A 25224-nucleotide genomic window follows, 5' to 3' on the forward strand; every position below is an offset into this window, starting at 1 on the left:
CGTCTCTCTTCCTCATATTTTCATCTTCTTGATATGCTTCAGAAGTCTTCAGGACGTAGGGTATTCGGGTTCGAATGTTATGCCCAAACATCACTTCTGAGGGATATTTGCCTGTTTGCTGTGCACAATTCTTCTGTAATTCCCACAAACATTGATACAGTAGCTGTTCAGATGGTTTTCCCATGAGGTATGCTATGTGTAGTGCTTGCTTCAAATTTGCCATGAATCGCTCTACTGTTCCATTGGCTTCAGACCATAGGGGTGTCACTCACAGGTGCTTGAATGCCATACATTTCGCAAATATTTTTAAGGACGAGTATACTCGTCCTTTTTGCATGAACTTCAATAATAGTTTGGCACTTAAGGGTATCCTGGCCCATGAATAGGGGCACATTATCTGACTTAACGATCCAAGGAATGCCATATGCTGTGAACTTTCTATCCAGAGCTGGGATGACATGGTGGGCTGCACTTGATTCTATTACTTGTGCTTCCAGGAACCTGGAGTATTCGTCTACTGCCACCAGTACATACGGTCCCCATCTGTCAGCCCAAGGAAGTCGATGAAAACTTCATCCCATACCTTCTCAGGTAATTCCATCATCTGCAGGGGTTGGGGATGCGTTGTTAGTGGTATGAGGCAACACGTAGTCATTCCTAGACTTGAGTGTCGAGCCTTGGAAGCCACACTTTCTGCCTCAGGAGTCGTTTTGTTGATACTATGCCCCGGTGCCCTTCGTAGGCTATTTCCATGACCTGTCATCTCATGGACAGAGGTAGGACTAGCTTTGTTTCCTTGGAGAAGACCTTCTTCTGACATGGAGAGCTCCTGCTTTACCAGTAGGACATTGTTAATGTCGCTTTGTACTTCCTATAGTTCCCTTTCTCCATCTTTCTTGGCTTTCTTCCACCTCCCTGACTTGAGGCATTCCCCAATGACCCAGAACGCGCTGTCCTGCTCCGCCTCCCTTAATATTTGTATATTGTCCACTCCTTTGGGAGCGACTTGTTGGACTATGTAATGAATGTATCGGTCAGCCACCAATGGTTCTGGAATGTTCGATTTATTCGGGTTTTCGGGAGAGGAAATCCACATGGTTTTCTTCCTGCCCAGGCTTATGTATCAGCTTGAACACATAGTGCTGCAGCCTTTGACCCCACCATACAATGCATGGGGGCATTGTCGCTTGAGTTGAAAGGGAGTGTGGGAGCCCCTCTACTGAGAATGAACATGGGATAAATACCCTGTTCTATGAAATTTCTTCCACTTAGAAGGGTCTGCACACACGTTTTAGCTCACTGTACCCTTCAGAGAGGAGAAATATCCATTTGCATATCAATCTTTGTCCCACCCACAAGGGAAGTCTAGCACCAAAATGCCAGGCAATTCTCCTCTGAACAAGAGTACCATCAGCAACCCCAGACACTTGGTTCGGCCTTGTTGGGCCTCCACAATGAGGTGAAGCTGAGCCTCTCCAAGGCACAGTGAGCAAGGGGTACACGTCTGGATTACTCTTCGTTACTTAAGGTGAGACCCAAAGTTTTGCAAAATTGAAAGGCAGTGTGGGAGCCCCTCTACTGAGAACGAACATGGGTCAAATACCCTGTTTTATGGAATCAGACTTTGTCCCACCCACAAGGACAGTCCAGCACCGAAATGCTAGACAATTCTCCTCTGAACAAGAGTACCATCAGCAACCCCAGACACATGTTTCGGCCTTGTTGGGCCTCCTCTGTGAGGTGAAGCTGAGCCTCTCCAAGCCACAGTGAGCAAGGGGCCCACGTCTGGATTACCCTTGGTTACTTAGAGAGTTACTGGTTTACCCTTGCTTGATGGTTGCCATAAATAATTACGCTTGATGGTCCGTTATTATCATGAAAGGTTTTCCGTGCAGGAACAGGTGGAAATGCTTGCATGCCCACACCACTGCCAGGATTTCTTTTTCAGCTTGGGGGTATGCCTGTTCCATTTTCGACAGGCTCCTACCGTCATATGACACTATATGATGCTGGTGTGATGCATCTTCACCCACTTGTGTTAGTATGGCTCCTAGTCCTACCGGATTTGCGTCCACAGTCAATTCTGTCTCTTGCGTGGTATCAAAGAAGGCCATGTTTTCCGCAGTTGATATTCTTCTGCAGATGTCATTCAACGCCTCTTGACATCTGACTGGCCACTGATATGGCGTGTGAGCTCCGTCAATGGTTTGCTGATGATCGCAAAATCCCTGATGTATCTGAATCTTGTTCAGGCCTGCGATTTTCTCGGGATCTGGCGTCATCCCCTGCGCCGAGAATATATGCGTAAAGAATCACAGTGTGCCTTTACAAAATTCACATTTATCTCTGTTGAGGATGAGGTTGGCTGCCTCCAGAGCCATGCACACTCTGGCTAACGTATCTTCATGTCATTCTTTGTTAGTGCCGAATACTAGAATATCGTTTCTGTAGTTTAGGCAGTTTGGGGTGTGTTTGATGACATTATGAATTTCGGCCTGAACTATTTCTGCTGCCGGCCACACTCTGAAGCTTAGTTGCTTGTATTGGTAGAGACCCAAAGGCATTACAAATGTGGTGATGTATTTTATTTCTGGGCTCAGTTCTAGCTGATGGTAGCCCATGTTCAAATCTAATTTTGAGAAAACTTTCACCCTAATCAGTAGATGTATCATGTCTGTGATGCGTAGGGCTTCATGACATTCCCTCCTAATTTCTTGGTTGGGCCTTCTCATATCCACGCGCAGTCAGATGACTTCTTATCCTTTTTTTCGTACTGGTAAAATGGCTCTATAATGTCTTATTCCAACAGCTTATGTAGTTCACCCTCCACTTGCCTTTCAATGTTTTCTGGTATTCCTTTGTAATGGTGTGCTACTGGGGGAATTGTGGGGTAAATGTGCAACTGAATCTGCCTGTGTTTTAATTTTCCCAAACCCTTGAATGGTGCTGGGAACAGTTGGGCCATCTTGGCCATGGTATCTATGTACTTGTGCACCATCAGTCAATAGAGCACATGGATTAGACCCATTTCTATTGTGTCTTAAAGCTTAATATAGAACTGATTTCTGCCGCTGCATCTAGAACATGTATAGGTATTTTCTTCTCCTGTGTCTTGTACTTGCATTTAGCGTTGAAGTATCCCTTGCACAGTAATGGGGTTTGACCCGTATGGGTAGTTATCCACTTCGAATGGATTGAGTCCTGCACCTATTCCTCATCTTATGATATATCCATATCCAGCTTTAGCTGCTTTGGAAACATGTTTTCAGCAGGCGGCGCTGCGCGTCCATGCCTGTGGACTCGATGTGCCTGAAGGGCCTCCATCTCAGTGTCAACGTCATTGATGGCATATAGCACGCCTGCGACCATTGGCTTTAGTTCTGTTTTTCTGCGAAAGCTTTCACTTCAGAATATCGGCACGCTTCGGTTCCTTGATTAAGAAACCTTTCGTTTAGTGGAATGGCATTGTCATCAGCATCATCAAATCCGAGATCGGGGTTAAAAAAATGTCACAACTGCGGGGCCAAAATGTAAAATGTCCCTTATGGACCCCCATCTTGTGTGTCTGTGGCGCTTAGGATACTCTCATTTAACATCGGAGTGTGTGTCCTGCCTATCGATGACAGCAAAAGCCCTGAAAGAACATAGAGGGAAGCTAGCTGAAGGTAGATCCCATAAATCCCCTTCGACAAACCCGTCGAAAAGTGATCCTCCGATGAGTCAAGAGATGTCCCACCACTCGTCATCATCCTCACTACGGTTGAAGAAAAGGCGCCACAGGTTGCCATTTTCATTGTCGAGTTCCTCCCCGGGAATGGGTCTCGTGCCCGACCAAATCGGCCTCACCGGCTGAGCGGGAGAGGTTCAGACTAAAGATGCTCGAAGTATTTGAGAAGGCGGCCTCAACCAATGTTCCCTCTAATTATTTTTCCCTAAGTGCGGGAATGGTTAGATTTTGTGTACACTTTATTTTCCATGTGTACAACTGAATAACGAGGTAAGACACTTTGTGAGCATGCGTACTTAGTGAGCTACAATTTCCAAAGAGTTTGGAAGGGTATTGCCCCTTACCAAACACTGCACTTTTTTACAAATCTGTGTAAAAGTTGCATTTTACAACAATTTTTCAAAATATATATAGCAAAAAAAGAAATAGTTTACATGTGATTATAAGGAAAGCTCATCAACTATTCCAAGACTTCATAGTACCTACCAAAAGTACTCCAGTGCATAGAAAAAAATGTCTATGCACAAACAAACTTTGTATGCTCAGGATAAACAATAGCTTGACCATTTTTAATACCTTTGAAATAAATATAAAAAACAAATATATTGCTTATCACTGATGTGGTTGTCAAAAACTTCAGATAAACCTGTTGAAGAAAATCACATATTGGCCTTCTAAATCAATAGTAGCAATGCTCACAGGTACAACAGATTGAGTGTCTTCTTCTTTAACTAGGGATACCTCTTCTGAAATTCATGGATATCATTTGAACAAGATGCATGGGGATGCTAGAGGCAACAAACGCAAACACATGATTACATTGAAAGCCCTCAGCAGCTGAGAATCAAAAGAAACAGAAGGTGCAGTTTGCTAGACTGTTACTAGAGTGCCCTATCCTTTAGGAAACAAACAACATATTTCCTTCACTGTACTGCCAAAACATCTGATTTGGTATTTGAAAGTTGCTGATTTGTTCTTCACCCATATGGAGTGTTCCCCTGTGCCCTTAACCTATACCTGCCCCCGGCTCCTTTGCTAGCCTCCAATACTAGTTGGAAGGGCTAGGTAAAAAGTGAGGTAATATAGTAGTAAAACACTAACTGGGATATTTGTATAGCCACAATGCTTTGCAAGCAAAACATATTTAAAGCCTAACCATGACATTATGTGAAAATGTCATGAATCGGCATGTGCACAATTACTTTGAAGTGAATACAAGATTGTTTGCAACATACCCACCTTAAATTGTGCGGTAGGATTAGTCAAATGTTCATTTGAACCATTTTTGTATAACAATGAATTACCATACAATATGTTATGGTCTATGCCCCATGGAGCTCTGAAAACTGGGATTGGATGCAGATTGGGTAAAAAGCATTCTAATTATCTCAATATCTGTTGCCATAATAATATATTCAAATAATGCCAGGCATAGTCCATACCCATTATTCTTGGCAGGTGTGGGATGTTTTCCCCCACTAGTCCAGGCCCTGCAACATTACTGTGCATTGCTAGCATCAGGAACATCAGAATGGCCACTGGAAAGCATTCTGCTTGCTAAAATCACCCAGAAATGCGCAGTACAAATCTGAAAAATAGGCAGCCATCCACTTTTGCCTATGTCAGTGGTAACACAGGAGACCACTGCCAAAACCCACCATTGGCTGCCCACAGAGCAAGGCTGATTGCAAAAGAAACACAGAGCTGTGTGGAAATGCGTTTTTCTTGGTTGTCAAATTTGCAAAAATTATGGCTCACAAACCACCCAAAAGACCCAACCTCCTTGTTGGGTGTTAAACATCATTCTGCTTCAAGAATCCACATAAATACAATGTCCACAGAAGTACACTTATCAGAATAAAATCCACATTGAAGATTTCTTGCGGGAAAGAAATCTGTCAAAAATGGGTGTAATACAGTTACTCGCCTCTGTCAGGTGGAGACAATTCAAAACTATATTTTAAAAAGGCTTGAATTAAGAAATTGGTTGATGTATTTGTTAAAAAAGTAATTTATATTTTTGGACAAGACAATTTCAGACATTGTGTTTAAAAGTTAAAGTTTCCCACACTGAGCTTCAAAAACATTCCACACCTTCTCCCAAACAAAGGAATCTTTCCCCTGCTCTCTGCTAAGAAACTGGCAGGCTAGTGTGAAAGGAACTGGGAGGGGCACTCTGGCATGTTGCTCTGAGTGTAGACAAAGGAATCCTTTGAGCTGAATGAAAATGCTAATTCGGGTGTGACTGACATCAAGTGCCCTGGCAGGAAGAAGCCATGTGACTCTCTGACTCAGCCAAGCTTGGAGGCGGGCCAGACTGGAAATGTGGATTGGAAACTAAAGTAACTGTATTTTTTGGGAAAAGACTTATAAAATATTGTGCCGAACTGACAAAAATATGAAACTTAGAGGTTATTAAAATGAAAAATTCGCTCACAGTTTAAAACTAATCTGGAATCTGTGTGACATTCAGAGAATGAACCACAACATTTTTAATATTGTAGCTATTGTGATTATGCTAGGAACATGAAAAATTACAGGAATTTGCCCACAGGGTATCTGCATGTATGTGTAAAAAATGGTAGAGATCCGAAAATGTGTAACCAATCAAAAGCGAGAAATATTGTCATTTATGAACCAAAACTCGGAGGAAGATAAGATTTGGACAGAAACGTACCTTAGGCAATCTGTGATGTGTATATGTATTATTAATAAGTTGTGCATATTGGAAATATGTTTTTGGGGAAAATAGATTTTCTGGGTAAGAGCAAATGGGAGGTTCTTTTCTAGATTGTAAATGGCAGCATCACTCTGACACATCATGACACACTGTTCCTTTCTCAAAATAGGAGAGGGGGAATTCTTTGACCTATCAGATCCTTAGAGGTTGGGCATAGACAATCAGCCTCCCCAACCACTTTGGAAAATGGATAAAAAGGGACTGTTGAGGACCCAGAAAGACACACTTTCACTCATCACTGATCTACCGGTGAAGCGCTCTGCAGGAAGAACCCATCTCTAGAACCAGACTCCAGAACCCTGAAGCAGAGGCCCAATCCAAAAAATCTGAACCCTTTTCAGCAGGCCTTTAAAATTCTTGCAAACCTGATTTAACCCCTAACTTCCACGGGGCCTAACCTAATCCATTCAACAGCCTGGCTAAGCTGTTTGCTGCTTCTGGCCAACAACCTTTGCTAGAACACAAGATCCAGATCAGTCCAGCAGAGCTGTAACCCAGAACCCGTCAGATCCAGTCCAAGAGGCCGCGCAGAGACCAGAGTGCTGAGAGCAGAACCAAGGGCCTGAGACCTGTCCGGTGGCAAGCGAAGTCCAGTCCAAACCTTTGACCAGATCTTTGACGGGCCCATTCCATTTTAAACCAGAGTTGTGAGTATTTAGCGTAGAACTGTCCATAGTCATCTATTAGTTTAAAGTAATCCATCCAACCCATTCCAACATATGCAGACTGCATTGTAGAATCTCTTTGTCCATTCTGAATCATTTCTCATCCATTTAATCTTGTGATAATTGTTAGTGTAAGCCAACCTGTTTGTAATTCAAAGCGCAATTTCATTAGAAATCTTGACTCCTTTTGAGAAAAATCAACCTCTACTAAAACCTCTGTAACTGTTGAACCGTATGTACTAGGAATGAAATATGAATGTAATTTTGAAGCTAACAACCTCAGCTTTCCAAGAAACCCAAAACGACATTTCACTTCCTTATAGTTCTTCCTTAATTGCGTTTCCCGCACGTGGAAAAGTTGCAGCAAATTTGCATTTGGCTCAATTGCATTCCGTGTAAAACAGCTATTTCTTGCTTTCAACTTCTGAATTTCGTTTTCCATCTGCTGAACCAATCCAAAGCAACTCTCACTTGTTCTGAATCCTATTTAGCAAATTAAAGTCAATTTTAGCATTTTTCCCATTCAATTCAAACCACAATTCAAAGCAATTGACCTGTTTTAAAATCATTACTGTTCTCTCTAAGCTTGCTGGAGGGAAGTGGGATTGAAACTGAAATTGTTGATTGTTATTCCTGATACCTGTGTGCCCTCATTCCATCTCGTCATATTGCATAGTGGGGGGAGTGAGTAGTCACAGGGGAAAGAGTGATCACATTGTCTTTGGTTGAATTCATATCAAGTTTTATTTCTGTGTTGCATTCTTTCCTATCATTGCCATTTCTTGAACCCACACAAAGTTATTCTCTGCTATTCCTATTCCTACTCCTAATTGATTAAAGAGATCGTTGATTATTGTAATACTACCCATTGCTGATCATTGTTCATATTCATAAGTGTGATATTCAGATATTATTCATATTCATAAAAGTGTAATCTATATATTGTTCAATTCTTCAAATAAATCTTTTAACTTTGCAAAACAACCTTCTTCTTGGTTCAGTGAGACCGGGGGGATTCAATGAGAGGGGCGTTATATAAGGGTACATCATCCAGAATTAAAAGAACTTTTGACACAAAAATATATAAATAAGGGTTTCCATTGGGCATCCCATACTAGGCATTGACTTAGTTGGAGTGCTGGATTGAAATCACTTACAGATTGGGGGCTCGTCCGAGATTTCTGGATTAGAACTACCACTTGTGCAGCTTAATACAGTGTGCTAACTTTCAGGATACATAAATCCAGTTGGGCTACCACACTGTGTTACACTGTAAAAGCACCCCTCAAAAGGGAACGCTCTAAGGAAACGGTCTGTTTTGCAAAAATAAAATAATAACCTTCTGGAAGTTAGGAAGGAAATTATTATTTCCAAAATGGCGACATTGATAGACATCAAGATAGCTAGAGCACACCTTTTGCATAAGTTATTTGTGAGAGGTGAGTGGACTGAGCAGGACCAGAATATGTGGTTGCAGGCAATCACACAACAGATCACTGCAACAGTGTTAGATACCTGGAGAGATCAGGGTCCCTTACATGTGGCCCTGAGTGAACTATATATGGCCCCTAAGGCCAAGGATGAGCAAAATAAGATTGCCAAGATAGCGGCATATCTATATTTATCTATGGGAGCCATACAGGACAAATATGCTGAAGGCCAAGATCTGGCAAGTAGGCAACTGAGGGCCTTAGAAAAGGCCCAATCGGATCTGGACTCTTCTGAGCAGAGGCTGCAGAGGAGCCAGGAGTCAGAAAATGAAAGCAGGCAGTATATAGTTTAAATAAAAGAGAACATGGGAATCCTGCAGCAGGAAAAGTCAGACCAGGATACCAGAATTCTGGTCTTGCAGAAGGAGTACCAAGAATGTTTGGACTCCCTACTGCAGAGCCAGAAAAAGCTGGAGCAACAACTGGATTTCAACAGGGCATGCAAAGAGCAGGTAGCACCCTGCAAAGCCACCTAGATAGAGAAAAGGCAGAGAGCAACAAATTAATTCTGAAATACCTGGATACCCAGGCAGAAGATGAGGAAGATAGCCAGAAAGCTGGTGCCCTTCAAAGACAGAGGGGCGACCTGGCGGCACAGAGGCAGGCTCTTGCTCAGGAAAGGGACACCTTAGGCCAGGAAGTCCGCCACTTAAAAGGGAAACTGAAAGAAAATCACCTGGACCTCCAGGGACGGGGTGACCTCCAAAAAGAGCATGATAGATTGTTAGAGTACATCAGGAGGGTGGAAGATGCTTTGGCAAGGAAGGAGTAGGTCAGTATGGACAGGACTCAGGAGGTAACCCTCCTGCAGTAAAGACTGGCCCAGTACTCAAAGACAAACCAGGAAGCACAGAGAGAAAACGAGGCTCTCTGTCAGAACAATGATAGGCTCCACAGGCAGGTAGCCATGCAAGAGGGACTGATAGAGACTAGTAAGGCCTTGATTGAGGAACAGAAAGCTCAGATTCTTGCATGGCATCAGGGAGCAGGTGCTGATAGAGATGAGGTTCGCTGGGAAAGGGAAACACCGGAGCATAACCTCAGGAACCCTAGTACCAGAGGCCTTCATCTTTCCCAGTCCCTGGACTCTGCCACCCCCATGTCCACTGGGGCACATGAGGCCAAGGCCACAGGGATGGCAGATCCAGTCAGAAGTATGGGACTCATAGACCAGCACCTCCCAGATATGGATGGGCGGGCATCTGGGTATGGGTACCCAAGTACAGTGAAATTTAGTGGGGAACTCCAGGAGAGTAGGCCAACTAAGGGCATCCTAAAAACCTCTGCCCAGTTAGGACAGTGGGGGGGTACCCATCAAATCCTGGGAAAAAGGAGGAATCAGAAGACTCCTCTGAGCGCGCCAGGACACAGGAGACTAGGTCCCCACATTCTGCCAGCCATGCCCAGGCTCGCAGAATCCGGGAGAACCTAGAAGACCAGACGGCCACCTCTGGGAGCAGTGCCTCTGAGTCAGAGGATGATTGGACCAGGGTGACCCGAACCAAGAAGGCCAATAAGGCAAAAAAGGGCCTTGCTTAAGGACCCCTTAAAACAGATCAAGGCAATAAGGAGCGTCATCACGCCTTATCATAAGAACGCTAAGTATTCTGTTTGGGAACACTTAGAGCTCTTTGAGCAGATGATGGAAACTTTCCATCTGAAAGACAGCAGTAGCTGCATTCAGTATGTGAAATGGACCTTTTCACCAGAATACTCCAGTTTCTTTGCGGGGCTGGAGGACCAAAATCATTCACGATGGTCCACATATAGGGCGGCCATCTTGAAGCATTTTTCTGTTCACAGAAATCCCCAAGAGGCTCGCAAGGCAGCCTACAAATTGCAATGTGGGGAGGATCAGTCCCCACAAGAATTTGTGCAGGAGTTAAAGCGTGCCTTTGCGTAGACTACCAGAAGGGTGCGTACGGACAGCAAAGAATTTGTTAATACTTTTTTCCATGCTCTACCAAAATACATCATGAGCCAGCTAGTGAGAGATTTTCATGAGAAAAGATCACTAGACTGGGTCATTGAACAGGCCACCCGGATCTATGCGGTGCAAAAGCCCATAGACAACAAGAATACTCAGAAAAGCCCCAAACCAACCAACACCCCTGCTGCGGCAGAGGTAAAGGTTGCCCCCATTTTAGATTTGGAGATGGGGGCCTAAAAACTTGCCTGCACAGCAGAATAATTCCAAGCCCAGAAGGCCCTCGGCCCAGTCACAGACAGGGAGCCAAGGAGGTAGTCCCACAAATGGGATCCCTCACTCCCCTGACTATATTAGTCCCCGCTACAAGGGGAACAGACCCAGCCTGGGTTATGTGTGGACTCCTCCAGCCCAAGGGGGGATCCAACCAAGCAGAACCTAACCCAAGGAACTTCCCTCCTCACTTCCCCCAGGAGGGCAGAAACTCCCCAAATCCTGGACAGAACTTCTTCCCCAGGTACCCACAAAACTTCCAACCCCAAAATCATCCATCCTTCTTTCCCCAATTCCCACCTAATCCGAGAGAAGGGAGGCCAATGGTGGAGGGGTACCCAAATTTTCCAAACCCAGGGTATTACCAGAGAAGGGATAGCTACCCTTCCTGGGATCAGTCCAAGGGAGAAATGAGAACCCTGTATCAGCCTAAGCGGGTTTCATAGCTAGAGCGCCAGGTCCAAAATATGGCACAGGATCTGGGTTGCATGCTGAGGGCTCAGCAGAACCCTCAGATGAGCATGCCGGTGCAGAATGCCCCAAAACTCTGGACCTGGTGCTCGAGAACAATGACGGGGGCAGCACCCTGACAACCCACCGGTTCCCAGGGAGGAGGCACAAGGGGAAGGGGGGGTGTAAAAAGCCCCTGGAAACCCAGGAACCGGAACCAAAATCTCCTACCCCTGAAAGTCTGCCACCCAAGGAGCAGAGGGGGGTAGGAGAAACAAAGGACCCAAACAGACCCATTTTGAGGAGGAGGTACAGATCTTCCAATTTGAAGGAGAGGGATCCTCAGAGGATCCTGGGAAAAGGATCTTCTCCTTCAGAGATGGGGGAACTCCTCCCAAGGAAAAATGGGTCCCCAAGGATTCAAATCCATACTGGGTAGATGTGGGGACTGAGATAGCGCCACCCATCATCCAACCCCAGAACCAACAGCATCAAAATCCCCTGGTTCAAACCCATCCTGGTGACTGCGTCCAAAAAGGGGGGGGGGGTGGCCCAGAACTGGAACTAGGGGAACTCAAAACTTCTCCCATCTCTAGTTGCCACCTTTTTCTTTCAGATTCCCAAGACTCCTCACAGAATTCTGCCCAAATCTCTTCTCTCTCAATGTCCGAAACTAGAAAATTAGCCCACCAGTTGTCCAAAAATGTGCATTATCTGTGCCCCCTTGCGGAGAAGGAGGGAAGATACTATGCCCCGGTTCAAGTACAGGGGCAGGGTTGAATTTTGGCACTGGTGGACACTGGATCCCAAGCTACCCTTCTGTCCAAAAAGGCCTTTGATGAACTGAATTCAGGAAGGGGGGAGAAATACCAAATTCCTCTCACCCCTCTTCCTGGACAATTTCAGAACTTTGACGGGAAGGAAATTCCCGTCGAGGGGACTGTAGATTTGGACATTAAAATTGAGCGACACAAGTTGAAGCACCCGGTCATAGTTGTGACTCCAGAGGGCACCCCTTGTTTAGTAGGGAATGACCTCCTGAGAAGGCTGTCACCCCTAATAGATTGCGTAAACAAGGTCTTCTGGACAAAGAGTAGCCGACCAATAAAGTTAAAACAGAGTGTCAACCATGTTAGTTTAAACAGCACATGCCACATGGTTGAACAAACATCTGACCAAGTAGAATTTCACTTCCAGAACAATCAAATTCCAGACGTGACAGTAATAGCATTAGGACCACATACTGGTGATGGGGGGTCCTCTCTATTTCTGAAAATCAACCTTCCTTCCAGTCTAAGGTGGTATTCCACACTGGAAGGAAACACTCTGAAATTCTTTACCAATCCACAATCAGACATTCCCACTCCACTAGTCCAGAAAGATGAGAAATCAGCTCCGAGCCTGGCTGATATTCAGTAAATTGGTAAGCAGTTGTTCCTCCCTGTTCAGTTAAATGAAGGGAACAACTCTGTTCTCGCCCACGTGTGTGTGGACAACGGTAAGAGCTTCATCAGCGAAGCCATGTTCCGCCAACTCCCAAAAGATCCAGCCATTCCCACATTTACACTGATAGACAAATGGGAAAGGGATCTGGACACACCCAATTCCAAACATCTCCTGCCAAGCAGGTGAATGCTCAAAATCTCCATAGGCAAAACGAGCATAGTCCATAATTGTTGGGTCATGCGAGACGTTAATGCCGCCTTTTACTTAGGCAGTGACTTCTCAATCGCTTTGCCATTAGTTTGGACCTAATAAACTTCAAAGCTTGGTCCTGATTAGCGGTGAATCCCATGGGCTTTGATGATCCAGAGAAAGCATTTAGGTAAGCTCAAATGCTGCCTTATGCAGTTGAAATTCAAATTGGAGAGGAAGTCACCATCCAAGAAAGGACCCGACAATTCTCCCTGGAAGTGAAAGTTAAAAGAGGACAGAAATTGAAAAACCCTGATGCCTATATTCATCTAATTGCTTCTCTCCAACAGCAAGGGTTGGGGGTAAACCCAACACCACTAGTCAATATAGAACATGACATCATTCCAATAGAGGTGGATAACAGCGACTTAAAGAGTATCACTCTAGCCGCAGGCACCATTATTGGAATGGCGGTTGATGACCGACATTTTTCCATAGATTTAGGACCAATCCCCAAGGACTGGTTTGACAGTAACAGTGATGACAACACAACACCAGACGGGATCTTTACCCAGCATGGTGGGAACCTCCTGGTGTACACTTCCTGCCCTTATGGTAAGGAAGATGTGACCTGTGACTTCAGGAGGGATGAGGTGATTTTCCAGGTCCATGAGGGATGCCTTTCCCACCTGAAGCCACCAGTCCAAATCAGCACTATGACCAGGGACCTCTCCACCCAGCTGGAGGAGGCCGCTGAGATAGCGAAACCAGAAGTCTTTCCAGGCTTCAGGCAGATGGTTGAAGAGAGAGTCAACCTAGCTGATGCCTGTGAGACTCTGGAGCAGAAGCAAAAGTTGAAACAAGTTTTCTTGGATTTTCAAGATCTCTTTGCGGTGGACTCATATGACTGTGGTCGCACCGACATCCACACAACAACAATTCCCATGGACCCTGGCATGACTCCAGTGTTTGTGAAGCAATATCGCTTGGCTCTCGCATCAATGGAGTCCCTTACTGAAATAATTAAGAACCTTGAGTCCCGTGGGATAATCCGTCCAGTCCACAGCACCTTCAATAATCCGGTGCTGGGGATATTGAAGCCAAACCGCCAGTGGAGTAAAGTAATCTCCTATGCGAGTAAAACTTTATCCTCTTTGGAAGAAAAATTCAATGATTGTTGAAGGCACTCCTGGCAACGTTGTGGGCATTGAAGAATTGCCGTCCATTTATCCAGGGGGAACATATCATAGTGTAGACTCTGCAATATCTCCAAAGTGATATAATCTGGGCTGGAAATGTGAGTAATTCACAAATTACTTCCTGGATTCTGTCAATGTGTCACGTCTCGGCTAAATTGGAAACTGCCTTGGCGATTGTCTGAGCGCTATCCGGCACGTAAAACTCCTTGAAACTACAACTCCCACAACTCTTGCTATTATAGCCACGTGACATACACGCATGACGTTGCTGTGTTTTCATTTGTTGGGAACTACATTTAACTCCCATCTATCCGGAGATCGAGTGCTCCTAAACTGCTGTTAGTTACGAGCTCTGTTCCCGGATATCCGTTTGAATCCTTGACTACCTGGCGCTTGAATCAAGTTATTGTCTTTGCCTTGTCCTTGTCTGCCTCCCGACGCCTGCCTCCTTCGATTGTTCCCCTTGGATTATATGAACCCGGCTTACCCATTATTGACCTCCCACTTCTAAATCCTTAAGTTTTGGTGACCCGATAACCCGAACATTTCCGTAAGGGAAATAGCGTGAGGTGAACGCTCGCTTCCCTGATCTTTTCATTTCTTTCCTTGCCCACTCCTGTTGCTTTGAACCTTTTTGGGACGCTCTGCTGTTTACACTTTGGATTGCTTCGAACCTTTTTGGGACACTCTGCTGTTTACACTTTGGATTGCTTCGAACCTTTTTTGGGACGCTCTGCTGTTTACACTTTGGATTGCTTCGAACCTTTTTGGGACGCTCTGCTGTTTACACTTTGGATTGCTTCGAACCTTTTTTGGGACGCTCTGCTGTTTACACTTTGGATTGCTTTGAATCCATTTTGGGACGCTCTGCTGCATTGACACTGGATTACTTTGAACATTTTTTGGAACGCCCTGCTGCTTTCACCGTGGTGTTCCTAGGATACTGGTACACCTTCCCTTCATCCTCCTTGTTTCCTGCATTTCGATACTAGTAGGTTACTGGTATATAGTTCCTACGGAGCAGGTAAGAGTGAGTAATTGTGGGCGGTGTTGGCTGTTTATTCTCCGGCACAACTTGGCTGCATTTCCTGAACAACTGTATTGTTCTTTGTCCCTCTATTTCTGACGATTCTGCTCCGGCCTTTTCGCACAAGCCCCCGGCCTGCCAGGTGTATTGATTCCTGTAGGCTGAGCTCTTGGGAGGGAAGTCTTTGGCACATCACCATAAAGACCCAAGGTTCCTTGAGTGAAAGGAACTTCCCTAGGGGAAGGATTATCTGCAACGACCAGAAAACAACCTCTGAGTTGTGACAGATTTAGGAGCCTTATAATAACGCCTATTGGTTATGGAGGCTGCATCAGACCCGATGGCAGCTCTCATGCAGGCTTTTTCTGCCTTGCGTACCGATATGGCATCTGCCCATGTGACCTTACATCAACGCATGGATGTATTACAGAGCTTCGTGCAGCCATTACCCCATGATGAGGAATTCGGTGATGCCGCTGCAGCAACACCTCCTCCTGTATCCCCCCCAGCTCCAGCTCCGGTTGTCCTTCCTGGGCCCTTTCCTTTGGCCCCACCCGAACGCTTTTTGGGGGATCCCAAGGCGTATCGGACTTTCGTGAATCAATGTCGCCTTCACTTTCTTTGTCGTCCCTTGGCGTTCCCAGACGCTACCACTAAGGCGGCCTTCGTTCTCTCCTATCTAGGTGGCACTGCCGCAGCATGGGCTAATCCTTTGCTGGAAGCTAATGATCCGGCTCTTTATGATTTCGATATGCTAATTCAATCCATGAACAGCGTTTTTGATATGCGATATAAAGCACAAACCTCGGATTTGGAATTTTTGGCTATTAATCAAGGCAAGACGGATCTCTTGACCTACCTGGCTCGTTTCAACCAGTTGGCGGCTGAGACCACGTGGCCAGAACAGAAGAAAGCGGCTGTTTTCTACAAAGGTTTGTCGGATGATCTAAAAGATGCCTTATCAGTGGTGCCCGCCCTTCCACCTGGTTTTCCCGAGTTACTCGACCTGGTTCTTCAAGTTGATGCTCGGATTCGGCAAAGACGGGGTGAACGTCGGTATCCTGATATTCGTACCTCTTCCCGATCAGATGGCACTACTCCTGTTTCTCAAGGCGAAGCCGAACCCATGCAAATTGGGGCCGTCAGGGGTCCATTGTCCAAGGCTGAACGAGAGAAACGGGTACTGAATAACCTATGTTTCTATTGTGGCCAGTCAGGACACTATATTCGGTTATGTCCTAAAAGACCCGCCAAACCGGCGGGAAACGCCAGAACTCGTCCGTAAACCGGGCCTTTAGGATGAGTCAAATGTACCCGGGCTCGGATGAGTGTTTTCCGTCTTCACATGTGTATCTTACTATGTGTTTCAAGGCCCCTGGCATCAAATCTTTTTCCAAGCCTGTAATGATAGACTCAGGGGCTAGTGGGAATTATATGGATTCTAGGTTGGCTGAACATTACGGACTACCCATAATTCCCAAAATACGACCTGAGGACATACATGCTGTAGACGGTTCCCGTTTGATATCCGGACAAGTTACGGAGCAAACGACTTCACTACAAATGTCCACCTTACAAGGTCATTCAGAATCTATCACATTTGACCTTATTACGGCCCCCCAGTTCGGTATGATTCTGGGTCTATCTTGGCTGCAAACCCATAATCCTGTAATCGATTGGGTTGAACAAACCGTGCGGTTCTCTTCCTCTTTTTGCATACAGAAATGCCTTGGGTCTCACGAGGCAGCAGTCTTCTCTCCTTGCCTGGCCCTGGTGACTAGTGTTCCTTCCATCAGTGCCTTATCCTCTATCCCGGTCCCTGTACTTCCATTGGAATACTGAGAGTACTCGGATGTGTTCGATAAAGGCTTGTCAGAAAAACTGCCTCCACACAGAGACTATGACTGCCCCATTGATCTCATACCTGGGGCAGTCATTCCACACGGTCGTATCTACTCACTTACTCAAAAGGAAGAAGAACACCTGCGAGACTATGTGGACAATGCTTTGCGCTTGGGACACATACGTCCATCCCGTTCACCAGCGGCCTCCCCGATATTCTTCGTACCTAAGAAGGAAGGGGATTTACGCCCATGTGTGGATTATCGTGCCCTCAATAATGTCACGATAAAAAACCAGTATCCACTGCCACTTATCACGGAGCTCCTTGATAAAATGACCTCCTCTACCGTCTTCACCAAGTTGGACTTACGGGGAGCATACAACTTGGTGAGGATACATAAGGGGGATGAATGGAAAACCGCATTCAAGACGAAATTCGGGCTTTATGAATAATGTGTAATGCCCTTCGGGCTTTGCAATGCCCCAGCGACGTTCCAACACTTTGTTAATGATATTTTCAGGGACTTGTTGGATTGTTACGTCGTAATATATTTGGACGACATCCTGATATATTCAGAATCCTTATCTCAGCACATACAACATGTACGCTCTGTCCTACTCCGTCTAAGAGAGCACTCCCTCTTTGCAAAACTGGAGAAGTGTGTGTTCCATGCATCGTCTGTAGAGTTCCTGGGATTTCAAATATCTCAAAAGGGAGTGCTTATGTGCACCTCCAAGGTCAGGGCAGTACTGGATTGGCCTGTCCCGACTTCAGTAAAAGCCCTCCAATCATTCTTGGGTTTTTCTAACTTCTACAGACGCTTCATCGCTTCCTTTTCCGAAATAGTTGCGCCACTAACTCGGTTGACTAGTCCAAACGTCCCTTTCCTTTGGGATGAACAAGCGCAATCTGCATTTCACAAATTGAAGGAGGCTTTTACCACCGCTCCCGTCTTGCAGCACCCTAATCCGGCCCTTCCATTTATTGTGGAAGCCGATGCCTCTGCAATTGCCGTGGGGGCCATCCTGTCGCAAATTTGTCCAGCTACCCATCGACTACATCCGGTGGCGTTCCATTCTCGGAAACATACGCCAGCCGAACGTAATTATACGATCATGGAGAGAGAATTACTGGCGATTAAGGTGGCATTTAATGAGTGGAGACATCATCTATTAGGTGCTAAGCATCCCATTACTGTGTATACGGATCATCGGAATCTCCAAGCATTGTCCCATGTGAAATGCACCAATGCTAGGCAAATACGGTGGCATTTGTTTTTTACCATGTTTGATTTCACTGTGACATATCGCCCCGGTCCGTTACATGGAAAGGCGGACGCATTGTCACGTATTGGTACGGATATGGAAACTATGAAACAGTCAACCCCAGTATTATCCTCAGGGACTGTAGTGTGTGTTTGTTCGGTTTCTCCGTCCATCCTAGATGGGTTAAGAAGATGGGCTAAGGATCATGCTCCTATTCTTAAGGAGTTGGACGCCAAACTCATCACCGGTCTTCCTTATGTCAAAGGCTTACTATACCTGCCTGATAATCAAACTCGGCGAAAAGCTCTCGAATGGTCCCATGATCTCCCGTTGGCAGCTCACCCTGGTCGGGCTAAAACCTATGATCTTCTCCACCGATGGTGCTGGTGGCCTGGTATGAAGAAGGACACTGAACAATATGTCTCCAAGTGTGCCGTATGTACACAGTGCAAAAGACAACCGGGCAAACCCGTAGGTCTTCTAATGAGCATGCCATTACCCCCGTATCCGTGGCATACGGTCACCCTTGATTTTGTGGTGGAACTCCCTTGTATCGGGGGCATGTCCACCATTCTTGTGGTTGTGGATGTTTTCACCAAAATGGCACGATTTATACCGTGCTCGGGAATACCTACTGCTTCTATGTTAGCGAGTCTGTTTTTTGACCATGTGGTACGTTTTTTTGGACTTCCTACGGTTCTGATTTCTGACCGGGGGTCTCAATTTACCTCGCGTTTTTGGCGCTCCCTTACTTCCTCTTTGGGTATCGATGCCCGCTTGTCCTCGGCCTACCATCCTCAGACGGATGGCCAGACTGAACGTACCAATGGCACTATGGAACAGTTTCTTCGCTGTCTGTGTCTGCAACATCAGTCTAACTGGTTCTCGCTACTAGGTGCAGCAGAATTTGCCTATAACAATTCGATACATTCATCAATTGGCTGCTCTCCATTTTATGCTTTATATGGTCTGCACCCAAGGACTCTGCCACTTTTCTTGCCTTCTTTAAAGCAGTTTCCCGCAGCTAATGCTGTGAAGGATTCCTTACTTGCCATCCGTAAATCAGTGTTATCCCATTTACTAACTGCGCAACGTCGTACCAAAATGCAGGCTGACAAGCGACGCGCACCGGCTCCTTCGTATTCTTGTGGTGACCGTGTATGGCTCTCTTCAAAACATCTGGCCATTAAGGGTAAAAGGAAACTGTTGCCATGTTACCTGGGTCCTTATACGATTCTACGGTGCCTTAACCCTGTCACTGTTTGTCTAGAGATTCCATCTCATTGGCGGGTGCACCCGGTATTCCATGTCTCCTTGCTTCGCCCCTTTGTACCTGGCACACGGTTACCTGCTGTCCCCACCCCAGTTAACGTCCATGGGGAGGACGAGTATGAGGTGCGTGCCATCATGGACACTCGCCTATGTCGTGGGGTTCGGTCTTACCTGATTGATTGGAAGGGGTATGGTCCAGAGGACAGGTCCTGGGAACCGGCCTCTAATTTGAATGCACCCCGTTTGTTACGTGCCTTTTGGTCTCAATGCTTGCAAAGACTCAGGAGAGAGCGCTCTTTGTGGAGGGGTACTGTCACGTCTCGGCTAAATTGGAAACTGCCTTGGCGATTGTCTGAGCGCTATCCGGCACGTAAAACTCCTTGAAACTACAACTCCCACAACTCTTGCTATTATAGTCACGTGACATACACGCATGACGTTGCTGTGTTTTCATTTGTTGGGAACTACATTTAACTCCCATCTTTCCGGAGATCGAGTGCTCCTAAACTGCTGTTAGTTACGAGCTCTGTTCCCGGATATCCGTTTGAATCCTTGACTACCTGGCGCTTGAATCAAGTTATTGTCTTTGCCTTGTCCTTGTCTGCCTCCCGACGCCTGCCTCCTTCGATTGTTCCCCTTGGATTATATGAACCCGGCTTACCCATTATTGACCTCCCACTTCTAAATCCTTAAGTTTTGGTGACCCGATAACCCGAACATTTCCGTAAGGGAAATAGCGTGAGGTGAACGCTCGCTTCCCTGATCTTTTCATTTCTTTCCTTGCCCACTCCTGTTGCTTTGAACCTTTTTGGGACGCTCTGCTGTTTACACTTTGGATTGCTTCGAACCTTTTTGGGACACTCTGCTGTTTACACTTTGGATTGCTTCGAACCTTTTTTGGGACGCTCTGCTGTTTACACTTTGGATTGCTTCGAACCTTTTTGGGACGCTCTGCTGTTTACACTTTGGATTGCTTCGAACCTTTTTTGGGACGCTCTGCTGTTTACACTTTGGATTGCTTTGAATCCATTTTGGGACGCTCTGCTGCATTGACACTGGATTACTTTGAACATTTTTTGGAACGCCCTGCTGCTTTCACCCTGGTGTTCCTAGGATACTGGTACACCTTCCCTTCACCCTTCATCCTCCTTGTTTCCTGCATTTCGATACTAGTAGGTTACTGGTATATAGTTCCTACGGAGCAGGTAAGAGTGGGTAATTGTGGGCGGTGTTGGCTGTTTATTCTCCGGCACAACTTGGCTGCATTTCCTGAACAACTGTATTGTTCTTTGTCCCTCTAGCTCTGACGATTCTGCTCCAGCCTTTTCGCACAAGCCCCCGGCCTGCCAGGTGTATTGATTCCTGTAGGCTGAGCTCTTGGGAGGGAAGTCTTTGGCACATCACCATAAAGACCCAAGGTTCCTTGAGTGAAAGGAACTTCCCTAGGGGAAGGATTATCTGCAACGACCAGAAAACAACCTCTGAGTTGTGACACAATGCAAGGCTTTCCTGAGGAGGTCAGATATGGCCAAAACAAGAAGAGTCCCCTCGCGCAAGGTCTGGCTGACTTGCATGATTGTCCCAGAGAAAACTGTCTCGAGGACGAGAGTCTAAAATCAAGGACAACATGGAGGCATACTCCAATTCCCCACACAAAGTCTTTGAAGAAGACAAATGTGAGGGAATGCCCACTGTCTATGTGGATGGATGCTCTTACCATGTTGACAACAATGGGGAAAAAGAACTTGTGGCCGGCGTAGGGAATGCATGGGTGAATGAGACCCCAGAACCCTCCGCTGGGTACAAGATTGGTCCCCAAAGTAGTCAAGTGGCAGAGTTGATGGCTGTGCATCAAGCCATCCTCACTGCTGTCCAACATCAACTCCACGAACTGGTCATAATCACAGATTCTGATTATGTACGGAACGGGTTCGTGGAACACCTGGTTAACTGGAAAACCAAAGGCATGTTATGTGCTAATAACAAACCCTTGAAACATGGGAAATTAATTCAGAATATTGATGACCTAGTCACCTTGAATGGGATGACCATCTACTGGAAAAAGATCAAGGGTCATTCCAAAATAGAGGGACCAGACAAAACTTGAAATGACTTAGCTGATCAGCTGGCCAAAACCGGGGCCATCCAAGGGGCTGTAGAGATCGAGTCCCTGTTGGGGGAAATCCAGGTCACTGCTATCACTAGTTCCCAGACAAATGCTCACAATGACCTCTCAACTGCACAATGGAGTAAGGAGACCCCAGATGCTGATTTGATTACAGCTCAAAAAGGGTATCCAATAATTGGTAAGTTTTATTAACACATTGAGGACCCCGAGAACTTTCCCCTGACGGATACAGATTACCTAGGGAAAGAGGACCTCAGAGTGTTGATGAAATGTCCAAAAATGTTCCGAATCCAAGACAGTTTGTTGGCAAGGAGTTCCCTAGCTGGCCATGATCCGTGGGTGGTCCCTTCCTCATTCCGAAGTATGATGTTAAGTCACACCCATGATGCGACCACAGCCGGTCATAGGGGGTTTCATACAACACTTGAAATATTAAGAGAGGTTGCATACTGGCCACACATGGGGCAGGACCTCGACCAATACTTGAAGGGGTGTCTTGTGTGTGCACAATTTCAGCCAACATCCCTCACACACCGTACACCTCTCCAAAAGAGGGGGATAACACTGCCATGGTCAGATTTGCAAGTCGACTTTATCGGCCTATGATTTGCTCTTCTAGGGGAAACAAGTACATGTTGACCGTGACATGCTTGTTTACTAAATGGGTGGAATGTCTGCCGGCCCCAAACTACAAGGCAGAAACAGCAGCTGCCCTGATGATCAACCACATCTTTTTGCGTTTTGGACTACCCCAAAGGATCGAGTCAGACAGAGGTAGCCATTTCACCAGCGAAGTAACGACAAAGATGTGGGAGATACTTGGGGTTAAAAAGAAGCTACACATTGCTTACCAGCTAGCCTCTATTGGTGCAATGGAGAGATACAACAAAACCATTGTGAGCATATTAAAAATGTTTGTGGCAGATTCTGGGCCAAGTTGGGATATTCGATTACCTCTTGTCCTAATGGCCATCAGATCTACCCCTTCATCTGCAACCAAAATGTCACCATTTGAGCTGATGACTGGACACAGGACGGTGCTTCCCCAGCATCTGCTCTACAGAACCCAAGAGCAGACATTGATGAATACCTCCACAACTCATTGGTTTATTGAAAATCTAAGAAAACACCTTCAACATGCTTTTGCCTATGCTCACTGAAATCTAGAAAGATCAGCCGACAGCATGAAGACCCACTATGACTCAAAGACTACTAGAAAAGATTACAATGTAGGAGACCGGGTCTACCTATACAATTTCCAAAGGAACCAGGCCAAACAGCGCAAAGTTTTGCCTACCAGGAGAGGTCCTTTCGAAATGGTAGACAAAATCTCACCAGTCGCCTACAAAATCCACATCCCCAAAGGCAGTTTGGCAGGGGGGAAGATAAGTGGGTCCATATAAACCAACTAAAGTGCTGCCATCCTAGGCACACTTTGCAGCAACTGGAGGAGTCTTATGGAACCCCAGAGGGGGTCACTCCAGTTCCATAAAATTCCAACTCTAAAATATTCCACATATAGCCTATAAAATACAATAATACAAATGTGTCCTGATTTATCAATTGTATGTGTCCGCCCCACTACATTAATAGTGGTGGGGAAATGTCTACGAATATGTTTTTGCTTTGTAATCCGAGGATTGATAAACCATGGAGACGGAAACCAACGAGGACTACCCGGGGACCGGGAGCAAAGATCCGAGGGGCTCAGAGTATCGCTCAATACTCACATCAGGAATGGCGAGGAGAACCGATCGATGCACCCCTGATGGAGGAAAAGATGAGGAACTTTGCCATTTGTGGAATCAGAAGAGATGAAACTGACATCCCAGTCTTGAGAATTCCCATTGATGGACGACCAATGCCAAATCGCAAGAGGGGAGGCTTGTGGGATGTTTTCTCCCACTAGTCCAGGCCCTGCAACATTACTGTGCATTGCTTGCATCAGGAACATCAGAATGGCCACTGGAAAGCATTCTGCTTGCTAAAATCACCCAGAGATGCGCAGTAAAAATCTGAAAAATAGGCCGCCATCCTCTTTTGCCTATGTCAGTGGTAACACAGGAGACCACTGCCAAAACCCACCATTGGCTGCCCACAGAGCAAGGCTGATTGCAAAAGAAACACAGAGCTGTGTGGAAATCCGTTTTTCTCCGTTGTCAAATTTACAAAAATTATGGCTCACAAACCTCCCAAAAGACCCAACCTCCTTGTTGGGTGTTAAACATCATTCTACTTCAAGAATCCACATAAATACAATGTCCACAGAAGTACACTTATCAGAAGAAAATCCACATTGAAGATTGCTTGCTGGAAAGAAATCTGACAAAAATGGGTGCAATACTGTTACTCGCCTCTGTCAGAAGCTGGTGATTTCTAAAACCTGTCATGTGTAAAGTTAGACATTGAACTCAAAGTATGCCAAAGAAAGACTTGCTATCAGAAGAGGTGGAGACAATTCAAAACTATATTTTAATAAGGCTTGAATTAAGAAATTGGTTGATGTATTTGTTAAAAAGGTAATATATATTTTAGGACAAGACAATTTCAGACATTGGCCCTCATTAGGACTCCGGCAGAAAACCATGGTGCTATTAGCACCATGGTCTATGCCGGAGTCCGCCATGGCGGAATGGAGAATTACCACCCCATTCCAAGGTTGGCGGGGCGGTAATTCCCCATGCCACCATGCCACCATGGCCCTTCCCCATTCCCATTTTTGCCCCATAGGGCATAATGGGAATGGGGAAGGCGGTAAGTACTGTACCGCAAATTGCGGTACCATACTTACCTCGAGAGTCCCTTTGCGGGCCCCTATTTTAATGGCTGGTCTAAACCAGTCGTTAAGGTCGGGTCCCGCAAAGGGACCTCGTAGTAAGGCGTTAAGGGTTTAACGGCACCAACACCTTTTACAGCGCCATTAACCCCTTAACGCCTGGGTCCTAATGTGGCCCATTGTGTTTAAAAGTTAAAGTTTCCCACATTGAGCTTCAAAGACATTCCACACCTTCTCCCAAACAAAGGAATCTTTCCCCTGCTCTCTGCTAAGAAACTGGCAGGCTAGTGTGAAAGGAACTGGGAGGGGCACTCTGGCATGTTGCTCTGAGTGTAGACAAAGGACTCCTTTGAGCTGAATGAAAATGCTAATTCGGGTGTGACTGACATCAAGTGCCCTGGCAGGAAGAAGCCATGTGACTCTCTGACTCAGCCAAGCTTGGAGGCGGGCCAGACTGGAAATGTGGATTGGAAACTAAAGTAACTGTATGTTTTGGGAAAAGACTTATAAAATATTGTGCCGAACTGACAAAAATATGAAACTTAGAGGTTATTAAAATGAAAAATTCGCTCATAGTTTAAAACTAATCTGGAATCTGTGTGACATTCAAAGACTGAACCACGAAATTTTTTATATTGTAACTATTGTGATTATGCTAGGAACATGAACAATTACAGGAATATGCCCAGAGGGTATGTGCATGTATGTGTAAAAAATGGTACAGATCCGAAACTATGTGTAACCAACCAAAAGCCCAAAAAATTGTCATTTATGAACCAAAACTCGTAGGAAGATAAGATTTGGACG

The sequence above is a fragment of the Ambystoma mexicanum genome, chromosome 8, assembly GCF_040938575.1.
Source record: "Ambystoma mexicanum isolate Mex_15411 chromosome 8, UKY_AmexF1_1, whole genome shotgun sequence".
In the NCBI taxonomy this organism is placed as follows: domain Eukaryota; kingdom Metazoa; phylum Chordata; class Amphibia; order Caudata; family Ambystomatidae; genus Ambystoma; species Ambystoma mexicanum.